General features: G+C 39.0%; 1 protein-coding gene across 5 annotated transcripts in view; it reads left to right on the forward strand.

Moving 5' to 3' along the window:
• The window catches only part of LOC124298532 (octopamine receptor Oamb), a 114,204-nt gene that overhangs the window by 14,217 nt on the left and 77,445 nt on the right, over positions 1-22,542 (forward strand). For 3 of the 5 annotated variants that reach the window (XM_046750686.1, XM_046750666.1, XM_046750705.1), the window contains exon 1: positions 20,662-20,979. The exons of 1 other annotated variant lie outside the window; for it this stretch is intronic. The gene's annotated coding sequence lies outside the window, so the exon portion shown is untranslated. Of the gene's footprint in view, positions 1-20,658; positions 20,980-22,542 lie in introns of those variants that run through there. One more of the 5 variants, XM_046750714.1, reaches the window with a different exon arrangement.

A 22,542-nucleotide genomic window follows, 5' to 3' on the forward strand; every position in this document is an offset into this window, starting at 1 on the left:
GAATACCAAAAAGCGAACTATCAAAAATTTATAGACATGTCGATGACATCATTTCGTCAAGAAAGCTACAACTCGGTTTTGTTTTTATTCTGGTATAACTCGAGATTCGTTTTGGTCGGTGCTGTGATTACGTCTTTCTTACTTTCAGATCGTTGAGGGTTGAAAAAAGTGAATTAGTTAAAAGGATTTGATACGCATTGGTAACAGTACCCATATTATATTCATCGGGATATAACGAAATTGCTTTGTTGACGAAATTTTAAATATTGTTACGAAAGGTTTCGCCATTCGCACCACGACTGCAGTTGTGTGAAAAACTCTTTGATACCGAAAGGGGGTGTGAAGTTCTCGACTGAAAAAAAATGGGGTGATTCCTAGCCCGTTTTCATGTCTGACAGTCGTGCCCTCGGGCCTTGAAAAGTCTAATCTTGCCCGCTGTGTCTCTTTTTCGGATTACTTGATTCTTTTCTTTCTTTTGTTTTCTTTATTTGTTTTTTTCTCCTTTTTCGCCAATTTTCGCCAACATTTTCTCGTTAAAGAATACGTGGTGTGAATATAGGCCATAAACACCGACCACATCTGCAATTATATACCCGTGTAGATTATCTCTTAGTACCTATAAGGTGTGTAATTTCTTATTATGTGGGAAATATTCTAGCCGTCTTATATTGCAAAAGTTTGTTGCACCCATGCAGCATGAAGCTTATAAGAAGACAATATAAAATAAATTGACAATAACTGCGAGAAAAAACTTTTATACACCACTTTATACCTGTATAATAGATCTACGGTGATAATATAAAGGTTGTAAGAATTAACTCCGGTACAGACTGTAACGATTTCATTATCTCCCAACCTACGGTTGTGTATTATATATTAATTAATGGATGCAATTGCATCGCAAGAGTGATGGACCAGTACACTTTGCCAACATTATCCTCCGACTGCAGGGTAAATCTAAATTGAAACTATAATTACAGTAATGGAAATATTTTCCCTATCCGCGCTCTCGTATTCGCGGGTAAATATTACCCTTGCCTTGCAGCGAAACGGAGAAATCGCGATTCCAGAGACATCCCTGATTGCAGCTGGCTTTTGCATATATATAAGTGCGTCTGATTCCCCGGTGGCAAAGGATGGAGTGCAAAGGAAGATGAGAGACAGGTCAGCACTAGATACGGCTGAACCGTTTGACTTTAAGCTGTTTACTTCGGTATGCAGTTCCGCTCGTTTATAGATTATCGCTATTAAGATAAACCCCCGGCTCGAGACTGCGATCAGAGATGCCACATTTGACGAAAATTTGCATCGCCGTGTAGAAATGATGTCGAACATTGATTAAATTGAAGATGGTTGATCATGTTGAATGACAAATGATCTGTAGAGTCGAAATCAAAATTTAGGAAATAAACCAAAAGCATCTCCAACAGTGGCATTTGCGCCAAGGATGGTAAACACGAATGAAAAACAACTGTAATTATGTGTTATGAGAAATGATTCTACTTAAATTCTAATCTCGTAAGCCAAGATATCAACGTTTTGAGAACAGGTCCTATAATTGAATTGGTTGAAATGACTAAATTATAGTGTTTTCGCAAATTTTTTTCACCACAGATCCAAACATCCTGCTTGAAAAAAAACTTCATCAATAGTTATATCCATAGGATACGAAAGTGCATATGTCTCACAATTAGTACGGTACAACAGTTGTTCATCAGCAATGATGTTTTGGCGTTAAAACATTAATTAAATTACAAAAATACCGTAATACTAGATTTGTTGCATGTTTTTCAACTAATTTGTCGAAAGTTTAATACGTAATACTCAACGTTGTAATTTATAGCGTGAAACCTTTTCTCAAATTGTTATCATATCTGACAATAGCTCGCGTCAATAGAATCTTCTGAAATTCATTTCTGGTACATGGTACGAATATTGTTCCATTTAAATTCACCAAAACTGGCTCTAGCATCATTGCCGCCGATTTTTGAAACATCTTTCTTCTTTCTCCAACTTTTCGTTCAAATTGTACGTCACGTAAGTCATCGTTAACAGAGTACACAACAGATTTGTGAATTATCTCGGAAGAGAATTTCATCGCGTTCTTATGATAATTTTATAACTATTAGTAGGGAGTGACTCGTTGTACTATTAAACGCGAAATTTGGGTTAATAAATCGTACGGTTTTGACCAACGATTGGCACCGGTCTCCCAGGTAACACGAGGGCTCGGGAATACCTGGAGAGCGTGTAACACAGAAGGGGACGAACGAGATGTCAGGGGGGCGGATGGTCAAACCCTGTAACGCATGCCCTTTATTCACCGAAAGGTGTGACAGTAGTTAATTAACAAATAGATCTTTAGGGATGGCGCGGGTGCTCGGCGTGTTCTCCAGGCTTTTGAGATCGATTTCCAGTTTGATCCCGGGTGTCCTGCCGGGTTCCAAACCGCCGGAGCCTCTCGGGACGCCCCCATAAGAGGAGCCCGCCTAAACCACTCGGCGTGGCGGTCGATGGGCCTCCGTTAGGCCACTTAATGAGATTAATACTCTTGTAACTGCGTTCGGCACAGGTATACGTTATTACATGTATGTGCCGAACCCAATATGACCTACGATGTAAATTAGGAACTTGAGGAAACCGCCGACTACAAGCATATGACGAAACTGACTGCTTTGCGAATAACACGAGTACCTACAATTTTGGCTAACTTCGTACAACGTCTGATTGAAATTATTATCAGCAGATTGGGAGTTGTGTTATTTATTAAAAGTATCCACTTTTCTTCGCTCAAAGTTAGTGTGCTTTTCATTTTTTTCCGTACTCATCCGACTGGCACTGTAGAACATAATTTAGCTCGATCGAAGAGAAACGCATGTATAGGAATAATTCAATTGCTTCGAACAATGATTGTAAGGTACTGCAACGGTGAAACAAAATTTTAAATGAAGGTGAAATTTACGAACTGCTATTGGCTAAATGAATTAAGTTCATTTAAGGAATAGCAGAATAAGTTAGGTTAAGCTTGGATCAAGTAAACGGATTACTCGCTTCTGTGACTTCTCTTTTCCTCTTGTAGTCCAATCAGCGTGTGATCAAACGGATGAATTCTTCTTCCAATGACCGTTCCCTGATACATTATACAAAATTATCGTAGTTTCGTTTCGTACTACTTTACATACATGTTTGTGTGAAACTACGCTGCCTAGCGCCAAAGAGGTTCGGTACCTTTGTGAGTAAAAATGTTGTACACGGTATTTGGAGCTGAATAACGACAATTTTTCGAAACGTCGGCCGGTTCACGTCTAAACAAAAGCAAAAAATAAGCGTATTCGTGTCTGGGGCTTCTTTTGCCGTTCCTACAAATTCGCCAATGTTCTCCGCGTGTTTGTTAGCAGGAACATTTCTTTCAATGGAACCTGGATTTAGGAGGGACTAGCCAATACGGGTGAAAAGGTACATGTATAGATATACGCGCTTTGGGTATAAGGGTTGTTGTGCTCGTCTAGCGTTCAAAACAGAACCTAACCCAGTCGTAGCGATTCGAGACCGTAAATAACCTCTGCGTGTGGAGAAGAACGGAAGCAAAGAAAATGAGAAAGAAACAAATCATGAAATTATGTCTGATGCGATGAAACCATCCGCGTTGTACGGTGAAATTGGTATCGCGTTTCTTTATCTCAAACAAATGGCTACACTCGGTGCAATTGGCCCGTCTCTTGAGCGGAATTAACGTGGCAATACCTAGATCCGTTCGTTGAACGTTATCTTTATTTCGTTATTCGCACAGGTACCAAAATCATTCGAGAACCGTGTGCACAAATAAATACTTCTCCGTTGTCACGTTGCAAAATATTTTCCCAAAAATTTATCCCGATCACGATGCCAATAACTGTGGTCAAGTGGGTTTGTCGGAACTTAATTTCCTTTGCCTATTTTCTGTGAACAAAAAAGTAAGAGAAAATCATTGAGCGAAGCTTTCCGAACAGTGGATAGAAGTTTCGTTGAGGTGAAAAGGTGTTTTCACACGGTTTCGGGAATCGTCGGGTGATTTCTTTCACCGCACGGGTTATTTGGGCCCGAAACTGACCCATTTACAGGACTTGCGAACTTGAGGATTCTTACTAATGGCCTGGTTAGATCGAGGGTATAATTTCAATTTCCCTGAATTGTTGTTTCGGGATACTGAAGTGGATAATAAACTTCCATGTGTGACTTAAACAATGAGATTATTAGAAACGAGTTGGACGGAGTCTGAGGGCAGTTTCTTTATGACGTCTAATTACGTACGACTCGTTCGCGATCATTTTGGACAGAAATACTATGCTAGGGATAAAGTTTACCGATCAAAATATACGTATCTTGATCTCAATAACTTTGAATAAATACGGTTATGAATTTTCCGCGAGCTTCCTTGTTTTTCTCTAATTCAGTTAAAAATCTCTGTCCTCGTTATTCCATGGAAATTCGAGAGATCCTCTCACGGTTACATTCAGAACACAGTCTTTTATTGAACATTATTTTCCTTCGTAAGAATATTTGCGTGATGGATGGATTCTTCTTCGCCTGGATAGATCGAGACAAAGCTGCTAAACTTTACCCTACGGAAAAGAAAATTTTCACGAAGTCGAGTATATTCTCATTTACGCATACATGCACCGTGACGGTGAGGAATTTCACGTCACGATGTACGGACAATAAATTTCAACAGAGTCGTAAACAATACGTGTATGAATATATAAGCGATGAAAAATAAAAATCTGAGAGCAAAAAAAGAAAAACGTCAAATAAGTCTGCAGTAACGGCTCGTGTAAACGTGACCGCAAAACTTCGCGTCAGGTAGCCGTAGACGGTTTCGGTTTTGCAGTTGCCAGCGCCAGTGAGTACGATGTTCAAGTCTGTACATGTATAGATTATAACTTTGTCACGGATTGTAGAACGGGCTTCAGAGGTTCGAACCCGGTTGAATTCTTCGCTGAAGGAAATTGCGGGAATTTATTTACCACCCCGAAGGAATATAAAATTCCAGTAGGATTCTCAATCGGGTTTATTTCCATGTGAAGTGCTGCCTTGTACTCCGAATGTGCGTGGAATGAAAGCTCCGCGCCTCCAGCTCTTCATTCTTAGGATAACAAAAGTACTCTTCTCTCCTCTTCGTCCGACGTATAACGTATAACACGTGCAACGACTAGAAAACTAGTCTCATATTGCGCGTTGAAATCAATCCTCGCGGATTCCTGAGAGCTTCGGTATTCGGTCGCGAAAAAGAAGATTCCTACGAACTTAAAGCGATTCTTAGCTTATCTCGGAAAATCGAAACGAAGTTTTCAAATAGATAAAATATTCGAGCTCGGATCGTATGAGCCGAGGACTAAAGTGGAAGGACGTCAACGTCACGAATCGTTGAGTTAGGATAAAGGTGTTGCGGAAGGCGGGCAGGATTAGGCAGTGGTAATTTAGGAAGCGTGCCAAGTGAGTCAAGAAAATTAATTAGCAGGGAAAATCGTCCTGGCGTCTATCCAAACTTGCTGCTGTAGTTGTATTAGTGCATTGCGAGTGTAACGAATGCATGCATTCAGCCCCCTCGGCAAATGGGTAAACACCATCCGGCGAATTCTCACGATGTAGGGTGAAGTTGGATTCCAACATGCCAACTCGTCTCTATCCAAACTGCGTGATTTGAGAGGGATTATTACTTTGTCGGAAGCAGAACGACGAATTGTCTGTCTGGTTGTAAACTGCTTATAATACCGTTAGAAAAAGAGAAACCAAAGACCGTGTCTACAGTTTCCGAATATTAAAAGGCGTGAAATTAGCTGGATATGAAGAATGTTTACGAAGTTGTAAATTTTCTCACTCTGAGAAAATCAATACGGCAATACGCTCTTAACGCCAATGAATTAACGAGCGTTATTTCACACCGAATAAAAAGCCAAATGCATCGTTAATGAAAATTGCAGATTATAGTTCAAAGCACGAAAATTGACTCGCAGGTAAAAAAAAATTCCTCCTCACTTGAGTAATTTTGCTGATAAAACCGTTCTGCTAAGATTCTGAAAAACTACTGAACTGCATGCGACACTTGGATCGATAGTCGGGTAATTTACGTTCTCGGTATGAAAACGTGGGACTGACGTGATTAAAATGTAATCGCTTGTGTTACCTGCGGGAGAAATCTGGTTCGATGTTTGCTTCCCTTATGCAGGATACTGATTGGAGAGGTTGTTTTTGCCAAGGGCGCTGGGTCGCCTTTGTCGGGGATGGTTGCAAGTTTGGGTAAAATTATGGCCCGTTCGAAGGGAGGCAAATGAAACCTCGCGCAAAGGTACAATTCCGGGAAGCATGGAGGCAAACTCGTCGAGTCGGTAGAAAAAGGGAGAATCGGGCGTTGCTTGAGGGTGAAGAGAAGGAGTGGAAGATTTAACCAATTCTCTGGCGCACGCCTCGGTAGAAGAGTCGCTTCCTTTCGGCAGGCTACAAAGTCCGTGGGCCTGCACGATTTCAATTTTCATTAGAACCCGTTAATTAGGCCATAAATTTACTGTCTTAGCAAATTGCCAGGTCGGTTTCCGTCCCAAGTTGCCACGGGCGGTAATGGCTCCCGAATTTTCAGCCTCTCCGTAACACGTACGATACCAGTTTCCAATATGAAAATTGTATTGTTGCTTTTCCCCGTCGGATGGCAAAGCGCTTTCAGCTACAAAGGTAATGTATGTATGTTCATCTGAATTAGCAATTATCCGTCGAATAACGAGGGGCTAGAATATTGAACTCCGTGAATTCGAAAGGCGACCTACTCAAATTCTAAAATCCTCATCTTCAGATCTGACGGGGATATTAGAAGAGCGGAAAATAGATTTACGTCGTTATTATAGAGGCTTAAATATACGACTCGTTATTGTGCCCATCACCTGCATATTTTTGAAACTTTTTTAAGAAAAAGGGATAGAATAAAAAAGTGCAGAAATTTTCTTGTATTTAGCGAACGTTTCAGCCTGCAATGCTTTGCTTTTATTTGTTTATTTAATTTTTTTTTTTTTTAATCTTAGGTCATAAATTTAAACCCCAAATAGTTGATCAATATGACACGAGGTTCTTATTTGATGAAAATAAAACACACGTACCGTGAATGAGAAGCGAGGAGATGAACCGCTTTGCGGGACATTGCGCAATTTGAAGTATTTTCCCGTTTTAACTTGCAGAATTATGGCAGAGACGAATCGGTCTCAGGCCAGCAATGCAGCTCATTATATGCACAGCGGGAAATTATCTTGCGACAAATTGAATATATCGTCGATGGGAAACTTACCTTACTGCGTGAGAGGGTTTTATGAATTCTAAAAGTTAAGCTGCTTCTGGCCGCTCTTCGAAAGCAATTAGTATCAATGTCACCGCTGCGGTGAGACTCATTTGCGTAAAAGATATATACAGGCACTTGTAACATACACAAGTCTTTCGTAATTACCACGCGATGCGGTTTCCTCACGCTGTGCAGTGTAATCGTCAATCTTACTTCCGGGCTATTTCTTCGCGTGTGTGCATCGCCGGTTTTACCTTGTACTAACCAACTTTAAACTGTCGCGTGTTTTCGTCGGTCGGGAAAGTTTTTACAAGTGAATTATAACCACCGCCATGCGCAAGAGTCGCGAATATCCGCGCGGACGAGAGTCGCTGAAATTAAAGAATATTTCCGGAGACTTACAGGTATCTATAGCTCCGAGCAGTTTCACGGAGAACGAGTTGCCATTAGCATACCTATCGGCCAATCCTGGCAGGGGGAAGGAAGATTGCCTCGCTGAGAAACGCGTGATAATGTGTACGGAAGAAGTTTCCCAATTAGAATTAAGGCTGCCCGGGAAACAGCGATTCGCTGATTTCGCAGCTACCTGTACGTGTATTATATAAATACACTAGCAGCCCATCCCGGCTTCGCACGGGCATATAATAATATTAAGTAATAATATAAATGTTATTTTTCTAGAAACTCACTGTAAACATTGTGTATTTCCTTTTATTATATTATTATATGCCCGTGCGAAGCCGGGATGGGTTGCTAGTGTAGCTTATATAACACGTTCGTAGATTTACCATAGCAGCGCCATCTATTGATTACTTACTCAACCCAGTCGAAAGGTATCGACATCTGTTAGAATCATTTGGAGTTAACAGATAATTGTGACTGTCGAATAATAACAGACAAATAATTAGCAATAAATTAAAATTGCGACTATAATTTGAGATTTAAACTATCCTATCTCTCAAGTTGGATCGAACTGCACATGGTGTGCGTATTTTATTATAATCGGTTAAGTGGTTTAGGAGTCCATTGAGGACAAACATCGTGACACGAGATTTATATATATTATTAAGATAAGATATATATATATACATATTTTACAGAGATAAATGCGACGGCCCACTTTTAGTGCGTCCGATGCTCGATATACCGGATTTATATGGTCGGCGTGCAGGGGTATCAAGGGTGTGAAATCAGGCGACAGTTAAGTCCTATCGCGTTTTCGGTATGTCGTCGCGGTGAAGACGAAAAGAAACGCGGGGCTTCGGAACGACGCGACCGAGTTGAGACGATGTCGTGAATTTGCACACATATTGGGGGAGGATTCGCGAAGTCGTGACGCGCAGCGTCGTTCGCTGTTTACCGAGCACTAGACTCCGCAGAATTTCCCAGTGAATTCATTCCAGTTTAAATTAGAGAATTTTAAATCTCAACTTCCCTACCCAACGTCAACTCGACGAACGGTAAGATGCGCTCGATGTCTCTCCTCGACAAATGCTGCACCAGAAAGGAAATAACCAATTCCATTTACGGGGATAGGATTGAGAAGAGTTGAAGATCGGGAAACTCATTAGTCCGGAACACTTCGGAAGGTGGCATTAAAATTTTGAGATTTCCTGTCCCCCTCACCCGGAACATTATTACAATTATTACACATAGTTTGCAAAATTTTATACACTTACGAAAGAGTTTCAGGCCGGACCACGCGTTTGGATTCGTAATAATGCGAGATGAGGTTGAACAAAAGAAAATAATATATTATCAAGACATTGAGTGTTACGACGACTTTCCAAAGATTTTTTTACGCTCTTGTGTTACGATATTCAAATTTGGTGGAGTTCCAAAACGTAGCTTCTATCTCTACGTGACTAACGAATAAGCGAAAAAACAATCTTATAATCATACCAGGAGCAGATTAACGATATGTGGATTACTTGAAAAATGGCAAAACTATACGCGAGGCCTGATAATAATATTCTTATTTCGACAGTGGTGTTTCATCGTAAGCGTGAAACATCATTGATTCAAGTGGCAAGAAAAATTGGCAACCTCCGTGCGTCGTCTCAGCGGAAAGAGCCGTTATATGTATGACGAGGAAAAGTCTTGACCCTTTTTCGAAGATCGATTCCTCTTCAACGGCGGTATAAAGGCTGTGCACTCGACGCCGTAACGCCCTGAGATTTTTATTGGATACCTTGAACGTACGTGTTACGTTATACATGCATCACGTATGGAAGGACTACAAGTGTTCCTTCGGGAGAGTTTAATACCCGCGTCTATCCGAAGCTCCCCGAAGATTCCCATCTCCCAAATCTAGGACCTCTGCGAGTGTTTCCCAAACTCCGTTCATTTCCTCTACACAGCATTACAGTCAAGCATCACGCTACCGAAGCGAGCTCCGTCTACGTTTAACTAACCGCTAAGTGATTCTACCATCCTTTGCAGACGACCCGAGGTAAGATCCCTCGCAGGATTTCGGATGGGCAGACCCTGAGGTCGTCATCTGGCAAAACGGTCCGCGTGAATCTCGTGCTGACCGCGTGCATGCCAGACGTACTACATCATAAATCGCTAGCAGTTTATACTCGCGGAGTAAAGAAGATCGTAAAAAATATATATGGCTCAGAATCTTTTATACAGATGGCGGTATAAAGTAACTATTGAACGTTTACTTGGCTCATGTTTTCCCTAGTGGTGAAAACTTCGATTTCAAATAATCACCCCGTACATCAATTGGACGACCGCACGATTTTCGATGATAAAAATAACCCCGATTATACTGCGAAAGCTTGTTAAACAGTTTATTTTTCGATCGAGGTGTAAACGAGCTTGCTGCACATACAATAACAGTGTTAATTTGTAATTGAGATTAAGAAGAAGGCTTCACGTTACCAGACTGATTCTCACTTGCTCGTTATTTCTCTTGTACGCTATATTCCAACTCCGTGCTTTATAAACTGCAGAATTGAAACAGCTGATGAGATTGATACGGTTGATCATATTAGGCGGACTTCGAGCTGGATTAGAATCATTTAAAAAGTAAAATGCGCCTTATCGTAATTGTACCGAACACGGTACTAGAACCCTAATTCTCTTGTCGTTGAACATATTTTTTCCCATTCGAAAAAGAATAGGGCCCAGACAAGCACCCACGTAATTTATCTAAAATTAGAATACAACGCAGAGTTACTTGGCTTCGGCTAATTTTGTGCCGATAAAATAATCAGCCGAGGGTGATTAATGGCGTAGTGGAGCTCCACAAATATAGCAGACTAAAATTTTTGCGTTCCGAAATTAACTTCTATAGTCAGTTTTTTCTGAGTTTTCATTTGTTAACGGTGCGGAATTCCACGAGGTATCGATTACGATCGCATGTTGAGATTCTAGAATTGCTCCGGGAAATTTTTATATGAAAGTACTGTTTGCAAAGCGGAGGCTCCAGTTGACAAAAAAAACATTTGAACGATCCTTGACTCACGCATGATTAAATTAGCTGTTTACGGAGCAACCATTTTCAAAAATCTAGGAAAATTATAAAAAATGTAGTAAAATATTATAAAAAAAAATTCTGTGCTCTCGTCGATAATGAAATTTTCATACAGTAAGAGATATGTTGTCTTGACAAAAAAATATCAATATAATAATTTGTAGTGATAAACTCCAATTTTGACATTAGCTGAAAAATTTTATAATATTTTTCTAAAATATTCTGAATTTTTTTCAGGTTCTAAAAGATAGGTGTTTCGGATATTAGTGAATTAGAGCATGTCTCAGGTAGCACGGTGATTAAAAAAAAGTTAAAAGAAACAGAGTTTTGTCACTCGAAGAATACTTTGATGTGAAAAATTCTGGATTAAATCTGAAATCTCAAATTTTTATCTCAATCGGTACCTCGTTGAATACCCAACCGTACAAAATTGGCAAAGATGCGGAAATACCGGAAGTTGGTTAATGCGAGTCAGCTCGTATAGAACGCTTTCCGATTCCAAGACAATTTTGCGGGTGATACCGTCCCACGGAGTTGGAAACCACACGCGGCGAAATCACCGACCGGGAAGATTCGATGGGGGAAAAACACACAGTTAACCGTTTTTCAATCCGAACTCGAGGATCCAGTTTTAACGGATAATCCCCTGATCCTCTCAGCCCCGAGTCCCAATCACAGCCATTTATACTCACCCTCTGGAGGGGAGCGAGGTTCACACGGAACCCTGTTCTGACCCCGTCCAATCCCGGACCATCGTGATATCGCTTTACGGTTTCGTACTGCAAGATAGTCTCCGACATGGGCTGAAAAAAGCGCATGAAAAGTTGGAGGAATCGAGCTCACTGCTTTTTCCCAGCTCCGATTCTCTTTCTATACCTATTCCTTACTCTCTTGAGCTTTGTTGACCCTTTTTTCCTCGTTCCAACCCGGGAGTTTCAAGCGAACTGCATCCGTCCCGGGTTTCCGGAACACGAGGAGATAATCCAGGAGTCAGCAGAGTTCACCGGTGCAAGATTGTCCGCGGCTTTTAATTCATACCGAGCAATTAAGGATGTATCAAACGTATAGTCCAGTCAAAGCGCTGTTGAGGTAGAAATATTTTGTGACCGAGGTTTGAAAATACAGCTGAACTTAGTCAACTTGAATTTAGTTGAAATAATATTCTCTTGGCACGGAAAAAAATCAAGAGACCATAAATTTCAGCTGCAATCGCGCAATTATTGACGACTTGAAAAAGATCCTATTTATCGAATCATTTCGATAATGATAAAATCGCAACGTTTGCCCGATTTTAATTAAACGGAACTTATTTCGTTCAAAATTAAATTCTCTACAAATCTACAAAATCAGATATTGGTTGACGGTCGAGTATTTTTTATTAATGCATTGGCTTACCGTTCGTCAATTATTATTATTCTACTAATTGTGTCTTTCTTTGATCAACCGAGAAGTGATATAGAAAATATGACTTTGTTCATTATTTTGTTAAAACAATCCGAAATTTTCATACTAAAAAAGATTTGATATTGGGATCTCTTTAAATTCATAAACAATTATGCTATTTTAGCTGATGGTTTTTGGAGAAAAAAAAAATCTTTTACCAAAGGTATATTGTTCCAACCGAATTCAACTCGATGAATTTCAGTTGCATTTTAAAATCTTCCTAGTATGATACTTCGATCTTTACAGCTCTTTGACTGGATTGTACCTTTCGTGCATCCTTAATACTCTCGTGATATGCGAAGCGAAGAAGTTCTTGAGTCCATTCGAGGCTCGTGAGAAACTGGATCAAGTAAAACTCCTCAAGCAAAGTGTCATCATTCGATCAAAATTATAACGATACAGGTGTGTTGAGTAGGGAAGCTGAGAAAACGATCACTCGATACACGCAGATACGTGGGTGGCTTGGAAAGTTTTTCACGCATGACGAGTGGGCTTTTCACCCACGACACTTCGTCCAGAATACGGCTGGGTAATCACGTATCCATGTATGTATATACAACATACATATATTCATACGTATATACAGCAGGACGAACATTACGGGCACGACACTACTGGGATCTCGGAAAGCATGAATGATGCACGGAAATCTGAACCGCGAAACGGTATGCTCCGAGCTTTCTTAAGCAGGGGTTATACATGCGCTGAAACCTGAATTTCAAATGATTTTCACCGAGCTTTGCTGTTCGCGAGAATTCTCATCTGCTCTGACTTAATACCGTTGAGCTTGGCGAGCGTCCTGCGACACTAATGAAAGCTCATTGCCATATCGGTGATTCTGTTTGCGACAGAAGCTTTACGAAAATTCAATTATCATTAAAGGTTAGAAAAGTTGCGTTGAATTATTGATACGAACTCGTGCTTGTTGGTGAATGGTGAGAAATATACGTCCTTCTTGGTGGAGAAATCGTAAACAATTGATTTGGTCCGTGAAAATGAAAGGAAAGCTTAATTCTGAGAGTGGTAAAGTGAGAAAGGCATTGATCATAGGACGGCGATAAGAAGGGGTCTAGGGAAAGTTGGCAGGTGGTTTGTACATCGGTACAAATTGAGGTAAGGTCGAAGTCTGATGCAAGTTATGTGAAAGGGGAATTGGTGTAACGCAGAAATATTATAAAAACTGACCACGTGAATCGCAAAAATATATTTCAGACAGCCGTAGGGTAGATGTGCCATATGTGGATCACCTTCACAAAATTCTGCATACTTATTAATTGTATTTTTAATCTCTTCAACAATTACTTGATTTATGACTTAAATTCAACTTTGGACAAGTTTTGGACACAAGTTTATGATATTTGTGACCATTATCTCTGATTACGCGTAGAAAATTTAGGCCACAACAGAATCAATAAGCGATAATCCATCCTGTGTGTGTTAAAAAAAAAAATGCTTCGCAGCTGTACGTCGTAAATCTGCCAGAGTCGGGTGTTTTGCACGCAAGAAGTCCCGCGGGTTTCGGGTTATGCGCTTAGTTCCGGGAACGAGTAAGAAAATTGTGTCGCAGTGAGAAGGAAACGTGCATAGAAGGCAGCACTTTAGGATTATCCGAATCTAGGTGTGCAACCGCGGTGCGGTTGCGCAAGAAGTCCGAGAAAACTGAAGACGCAACGGAAGTCGGGGGTGGTGAGCCGGATGTAAAGTTGGATGCAGGATGGGTGAGCAAAGGAAGTTCGAATTACGTGCAACCCGAGTGCAGAGCGACCGTGGTTCGCGGTGTAAGAAAACTTTGAACGTTCTCACTGCAGGGGGAAGTTGACTTATTGTTAGCCTTATACGTTGAGGATAAGTTGAGAGACTGATAGAGTTACGCCAAGTAAATATGAGCGCGATCAGTGTTACCTATCAGTTCGCACGAACAGCGTGAGTGATTGATCGCTCTCACCCACGCTCGACACGAAACCCGGCGTTTACTTTCGAAACTTCCAGCTTTAAATGGAAATTCTAAAACCCAAACCCCGAACCCCAAGATTTTCCCCACTGTTTTCTCCCCAGAAGCTTTTCGCGGGTTCTCTTCTCTGCATTCGTATACATGGTATCGTAGGTATAGGTATGTTCAGCGTACATAGATCTCTTAGGTCTCGGCAAAAAACATATCCGAGTCCCTGCACCCTTTCAACTTAAGCATCGCCTGTTTCACGTTTCGCGCCTATGGAACGGCTTCTTGGAGTTGTTCATCTTTGGGGCTGTTATTAAAATGTCGCTTACGGGGCTTCTCTTTGCATCGGCAACGATACGAAATCGTTCGATACATTTAAAATCCATTGTGGAAATAATTCCATCATTCATTTTCATCGATCATTCGTCCAGAGTCACGTAACGAATCAAGTATACCCGCTTAAAATCAAAACAACGACTAAATATATTTGACTCGTAGGGTCAATTATTTCGTATACGCATTAAATAACGATAGTATTAAAAATTAAAAACAATAAATGACGATGAAAGTTCTAACGGTAAATAATTAGCGTAAACAAATAACATTAAATTATGACACAAATCGATTGGAATATTATCAAAATCAAAAAGGAGAGTGGGTCCTTGCTTGGTAACGAGTAAGTCGCTGTTATTGCCATACATCTGCTGAAGACCTTCACGACACAATTATCAAAGTTAAGTCAATCGTAAAAAAACATTATATAAAAGTAAAAGAGATATCGAGAGACAATTTTAAAATAAGAAACCCGAGAAAAGATAATTTTTACTTAATAATATCGATGTTATTCGTCTTTTTAAACAATCGATCTATCCGAATTATGAATGATCTAACGAACGAATGATAACCTTAGGTTATACGTGCATACGATTTTACTTTACGTGCAATTTTTCTACCTTTACCGTAAAAAAGAGAAGCTAGAAAACAGAAAAGGGAATATTATTTAAAAAAATGTCTATTTGACACGGTAAAACTACTATTGCAAAGTTATTTCTAGGAAAACCCGTGTTTGATTACTGTGGATGTTCCGGAAAATGTTGATGAAGTTTTAAACTACTCGTTTCTTTTATTTATAAGCTTATAATAAATACAGTCGAGACTCGCGACGTGCGGTGAAAGCGTTAAAAAAAATGTAGCACCACCGTGGAATTTTCCCTCCCACGTAGTGAATATCCATGGTAACGAACATCCCCGCAAACCATGCAGCGAGCTCATAGGCCGACGAGGATCGATCTAATTGGGAATAGTGCTGCAGCGAGCCGAGAGAAGCCTGAGAGCTCGGATCACAATCTAGATATTACTCGCAGCGCGGCGTACCTCCTGCAATATCTAAATTGCACCCAGTGCATCCAACATTCTCTCCACAGACCCAGATAGACCGGGCGTGATACTCTGAACAATACAACGTGTCGCACCGTGAAACATTTTCATTTGATTAGTACACCGGGAATTTGATCTTTGTTTCTTTTCATAACTCGCATGCTTTTTCAATACGTTAAGTTGACGTTTTAACACCGTAGGATACGTTCAAATTATATCTTAGAGCAAGTTTTTCTTGCACAGTATTTACTTTCACTTTTGAAACAGAAAACTATTCGTTGACACGTGTTGCTGAATGCTAGACAGATTTTCAACCGAGAAGGAAGCTTTTACGTGTTTGAAGTTTAGATCGCGAGGCTTACTCAGCTTTGATTTTCGTGTAATTTTGCTAAATTCGAATCCATAATTATGCATCCATAGTTTCTGTGTATTTGTTCCGGTAAAACGAAATCTCATGAAAAATCGATAACCATTTGTTGTAACTTAAATTTAAAACACAGATTGCCGGTTTCAAAATTTGCGTCATGTATTGATCCGAACAGCCGTTGTGGTTGATAATTTACTGAGAGTAAATGTTTGGGGAGCGTCGCTTCGTTTGCTCATTTAATCCGTATTTTCCTCCGATGATATTCGCTTAGTGATCTCTGATGGAGAAGCGTTGCCATGTTACACGGTTTATGTAATACACCTGACAATGGAAATGCGATATCAAACCGGGGATGTAAACGCAGGTACAATAAACATACAGCTTCATGGTTTCCTGTGTACGTGTTACATCCGGCTTATCCGTAGGAAAGTTGGTTAAAGTTTATGGTATACATAACGGTTATCTGTACCGAGCAGCGAGTGTTCTCTTACAGTTCTTTTCCCCCATTTTTTTTTTTTGTTTTTCACAATTTTTAGCTTTATAAGTTTCTTTTTTATCCACACCGTTGTGAAATCTATCGATAAATGAACGAAACGCTCTATTCGACCGTCATCTTTGCGCTTGAAAAAGGCTGTGCAGATATGCGAAAGCTTCGAGATCACTCGACAAAAATTCACCGGATGAAATCGCGCCGCATTATAAAACTGAAGCCGGAATGTACGCCATTGTTTAAAAATAGATTCAACGAAAGCTGTGGGGTACATCCAAGCTTGCACCACACGATACTCTCGTTATTGTAGCCGTGCGATTCTGACCGTATAACGTTTTTCGCTTCCGATTCTGCAGCTGAACAAAAGCACCGGGACGTATAAGCTTAAGGCTTACATACATATATATATATATATATATATATTAGGGTGTTTCAAAAAAAGACGAATTTTTTTTTTTCTTATGGTGTCCAAAAATTGATAGTATATCTAAAAACAAAAATTTTGGTGCCAATCATTTAGGTAAAAATCATTTAGGTAAACTGTCAATTTTTAGACGCCATAAAAAAAAAAATTAGTTTTTTTAGGTAATTTTAGCAAGTTTTATAATTTTAAATTACAGTTTTTGAAGAACGACTGTACGGCTTTGCAAATTTCAGCAGACGGTTCCGAAAGTAGAGTTTCTCGAATTAAGAGCAAGATAAAGTTTCAGTTTATTCAAATTTTGAATGAATAATATTCATTCTTTGTTGAACAGCGGACATTGCCATAATATATGTTCAAAATCTTAGCTTTAGTAACCATATTCACAGAAAGCGTTATCAACAATATTTAAAGAAGAAACTTTAAGGCTGTAATAGCTTGATCTGCATCTGTTAACCATTGTTATTATTTCTCGTTCCAATTTTTCCCCAGAAAACCAGGCCTCTTTTGTCATTATAATAATATTTGAAATAGTTTTTACCTTTAATAGTTCCCAATTCTATTAACTTTTTTTTTGTATTATTAGTAGCTATATTTTTGCTTTGTTCTTTGAAATCAGTGAAAGGAATTTTGTACAAATTTGAAGCACGTGAGTCAGATACACTTTTGGCTAGTTTTTTTTACCATTTCTTACCTACTATTCCTACGTGCGCAGGTATCCAATAAGAATCCATTTTATACTTGTTTATTACTTTCTTTTTGAATTCATGAAATTTTCTTCTAATTTCATGCAGTTAAGGATTAGATTTTATACCGAAGTCGAGATTTTTTAAGGATACCAGGACACTCAAGGAACCAAAAGTATAATATAGTTGCGGTTAGGCTCACTTGATGTAATGTCTACTGCTTGTCAGAGGCCGAAACAATCTGCAGTGAAAATTGAGGCATTTTTAGCCAAACTGATTTTAACTTTTTTATTCAACTACAGCTACAGAATTTTTTGCTTTGCTTCCATCAGTATATGGTAAATCTTTGTGTAATTCTCTTTTTCAACCAGATGTAGCACAAATTTATTGGTATTGTTGGATATTTCTTAAGTCTTTTCCAAATTCTTAATCTATCTTTTCTTCATTTGGTGATTTTCAGTAATGTGAGGAGATTCAATCGTAAGTCATTTATTTTTCAATATTTTGGCAACGTTCCATACATATTTGTTCTAAAGTCTAGACTTTGAGTAAATCTTTTGTAATTCTTTTGAAGATTTTTCTATCTATAGCACATGCCTTTTTTAAAATTAATGAAATCCTCTAATTTGTGTGCGAAGCACCATTTTTTGCAATTGGCTTTTCCGATTCTTTTCACCTTATCATACTCTGCCATCTCACCATGAAACTGGATTTTTGTGTATGTTGTTTTATTCATTTTTCTTGGGCTGGTGTATAATTTTCAACAGATTTACTTATTAGCTTTACAAATATTAGACATTTCTCACTTGCCTTCGCATTTTCATAAGTAAAATTTTCATTTGCTTTTCCATAGTTGTAAGTATTTATTTGGGCACTATTTGTAGTTGGGAAAGATTCTTGCGATTGAAGGGCATTTGTAGGTGCATGTTCAATAGCACTTGGACATATTTTGACGGTATGCTCGTTCTGTTTACAACTCAAGCAACGCGTGAAATCCGTTCCGAAGTAAATCCAGCAGGTGGTGTTGTAATGTATTTGGTGGGATTCCGGTAGGAGGATTTCTTCTTTTTCCTTGATGTAAGCTTGTCGTTTGAATTAAAGAATATGTGAGCGTCCCGACCTATTCAAGCCTACTTTTATGTAGTGTTGATATTTGAAACTAGCGTTAAACCTTTGCTTTTAATCGTGTCTATTAAAATTCTATTAGGAATCATCGGGCTTATTATACGTTAGAGATAATGACTCTTTTATTTTTTTTCGACCAGAGCTGTTATTCTTAAGACTAGATCTCTCACTGCAACTATTTTTTTTAACTAGCTCCGAAATTATGTCACTATTTATTAAATGCACACACATTCTTTCTACTGAGATTTTTTAAATAAACTCGACGCTCGTTGGATAGGTAATTTTTCCAAGACCGTCAATATAATCATCTACAGTAACTGATTATACTTCGTCTATAACAATAGCATCTTCATTTTTAGCCAGATTAGACAGTAAGGTTGTAGCACTAGCATGGGACTTTGAAACATTGATTTGGTTTGGACTTTGGAGGGTAAGTTTTGGCATGTCTTCCTTGGTCAGTGGCCATTGCAGTGGAAACATTTGACTCTATGCAAGCTGCGTTTGCATAATTTGCTTACTTATCTTTACACGCTTGACTTTAAGAATTTGTCGGTTTCACAATTTAACAGGCCTATAACTATGACTATCGCGCACTTGCGTACGAGTATGTTTACGTTTGCGGAAGCGTTGTCTCGATATCAAGATATAGATATATTTATCGCGAATATGGAAAGCTTGTTTCAACTTCTGCGATCTAAACGGTGCAGATATGATTTTTTATTTTTTTTTTATTCTCTTTTTTCTCGCAATTGTGTTCGGTAATTTCCGATGAAGCTTTTCTGCAGGGGTTGATTTCCACTCTTCAACGACGGTGAATTCATGTTATTCCCATTTTTTCTCCCCCTGATATATTTATATATACATTTCAGGAAGATAATTGTCGCCAACGCGTAATTGATGCCTGAATATTAATCCTGGAATAATCAAGATTCGTACCGAAGGAGGTTGAACCCCATGAAAAGTACTTTTGCACGTGTAATTTTAATGCGATGAATAAAAAAAGAAGAAATTGGAACAATTTAAGTCAGTAGAATTGATTTTCCACTTATTACGGCTTGCTAACAATTAATTTACCATCCGATTGATCTTACGGAAAAAGGAAAAAAGTTTTTTTGTCGGAGAATAGTCTTTTTTTTTCATTATTGAGGTACCAGTGCGGAAATTTGGTTGAAATTTAACGAATGAGAAAAGTAAAATTGGTCGAATCTAGGTACGCTTAACTTTGACGAAGAAAGCGATAATTCCACCACTCTTCCAGTCGGTGAAACTAATTGTCACTTCTCACCTGCAGCTGTGTCGTGAGAAAAATTTAGAACGTTGTTAATTGATTGATTGATAAGAAAAAGAAAGGAAATCAGAGAATTCGATATCATCCATCGCCTCTTTGGCCCCTAATTATCGGGGACGATATTCCCCTGCACTCATCTTATCTGTTCTAAATTCATCAGTTCCGCAATTATCTTGATCGAGATTGAAGGAATCTTTTCATCTCACGATTCACCGTCAGCGAGGAGCCGGGATCAAAGGAGTTCGCGGTCTCGTGTCGATCCTCGGTAGAGTGTCGACTGAAAATTCAGGGCAGAAGTCGTCTCCGAGGAACGTGACGAAGGAGCCTTAATTTCGAGGATCCTGCATTTCGATTCAAGTACTTTTGTTATCGGTACCTGCGCCATATACGTAAAACGGTAGATAGGCACAAGGTAGGTAGACACACCGTACGGCAGAAGCTGCGAAATACTTGATCAGCGTTCAGTTAGCTCTCGGCCGCTGCTCGTGCCAGACGCGTCGGTCTCAAGCTTGGCGTCGTCGTCGTTCTTAACCATGACGTTAAAAGGGCGAAAGCCGCGAGGCGGAATGATAAAAGCCCGAGAAACCAGTTGTGCTTGAAATTAATCGATACCTCGGGGGAGGGGGAAATCTCGGTTGGTAAAAAGTTATCGCAATTGTTGAAATCGCGAGCTTTTTCTTTTTCATTGTTTTCATCTTTTTACTTTAGTTGGTTTTTTTTAGTTTTTTTTTTTTTTTTGTCTTGATCCCTTTCGAGACTGATCCGTGCGCGAAAATTATGTCAAATGAAAGGATTCACGTGTATACTCTCGGGTGAAATATCTATGCGCTGGACACGAAGTGAAAAATCAATTGTATCTTGTTTGCGAAATTAACTAACGAACGAACAAACGTGGTGATAATCGTAGCCTGCAGCAGAGAGGCAGAAAGTTTTGACGAGGTGGAACAATAATCAAAAGTGTTATTTGAAAGCCGCAGGCACGATTAATCGTGAATAAACCTTTCGAAGGAAAGCAGATTAGCCTCTGAGATATGACTCATTATCCGCCCTTCGATCTTGGTGAGTTTTCATCGCTCTATATAGCACGAATATTATATTATATATATATATATATATGTCTTATACTCTGTAGGAATTCTACAGTACAAATCGCCACGAATTTCATCATGCTTTAAGCCGGGTTAAGGCGACGTTCTGCATTTATCTTCACCGTTGTGTGCAAAGGTTCTTCCTTATGTTTACCCTCCTTTTCATCCCCCGGTTATTATACACCGCACTAAATATTGTTTGAATTTTATCTTCAATCGGAAATATGCATTTTTATTACCATTATTTCATCATCAACGCATTTGCCGTTGAATCTGCGTACTTTTGAGCACATGAATTAATTGTTTTGTTTCTAGTTTTGTGTTTCGAAAGTTATCATTCGCACAAATAACACATATCATAGATTAAAAATTAGAAATTGAATTACGAGATTGTAGTAGGAAATTTGGAGGAAAAACCATCGTTGTAGTTTGAATAAATTCTGCTCCAGGTAATAAAAATTGAGCGGTTTCCTTTGTTTACAAAATTTTCAAAATTTTTACAAAATGAGGATGAATATCAAATTATGCGATGAGCGAATGATAATGATTGATTGATTCCGAGTAATAAACCATTTTTTTTCCGATTACAACGGAACACGAAAATATATTGAAAATTATAACCCAACTTAATCCAAATGTATTTCGCGTATTATAATGATAATTTTCGATTTCAGTGAAGTAAATTTTGCCCAGTTTTGTCTTTGGAAAAAGTACAGAAAGATTTAATAAGTAGCTCATTTAAGGCTATTAATTTTCCCAATTTACTAGAAAATATGGAATTATAAATTTTCTTCGTAACAGTAAACCAAAAGAAATCCGTTGTATTCCACCAAAAAACGCTGATTTTTTTTTATCATGAATATAAGAATAAAGTATAGGTGCACACTAATTTACTTGCCAAGCAAAAGTATGTATTTCATTCATCAAGCGTTTATTTCATAGAAATTTATTCGGAGAATGAGGAATTTTATTCCGAGTGGAAGAATCGAAATAAATACAAGCCGGTTGAGTCTGAATTCACCACATTGAAAGTCTCGATGTTTTCTAAATCATTTCTTTATCGACTTGTTTTCCTACACCCCTTGTCACCGTTTTTTTTAAAGCTCGCGGATACCTTCACCGACAACAGCCCTTCAGGCCAGATTCGGTAGTTTTCAAACGGAAATTTTGTACCCTTAGGCCCGTCCCACCCTTTTATGTGTCATTCCATGGCCAAAGAGCGGACTTTGTTTACCCAGGAAAAATAGTTTTCGCTTCGCTAGCCAGAGTGAAGAACAGTCCTTTGTCCTTATTTCATGGGATGATGATACGAGGGCTTACCTTTCCAAAAAGTCTTACGGTCAGAGGCCTGCGCCACGTATTTTGGTCGGAACGCAAGGATTCATCGAGTCCAAGCCCCGTTTGGGGTTCATCGTAAGAAGCGGAAGGACTCAAAAAATTATCTATCGATCAGTAATTGAACAGAGTCCTTTGAACCCTGCGGAAATAAATAACTTGCCACATCGGAAAGTCGTACCTACTTTTCAGAAGTTCA

The sequence above is a fragment of the Neodiprion virginianus genome, chromosome 1, assembly GCF_021901495.1.
Source record: "Neodiprion virginianus isolate iyNeoVirg1 chromosome 1, iyNeoVirg1.1, whole genome shotgun sequence".
NCBI classification, from domain to species: Eukaryota; Metazoa; Arthropoda; class Insecta; order Hymenoptera; family Diprionidae; genus Neodiprion; species Neodiprion virginianus.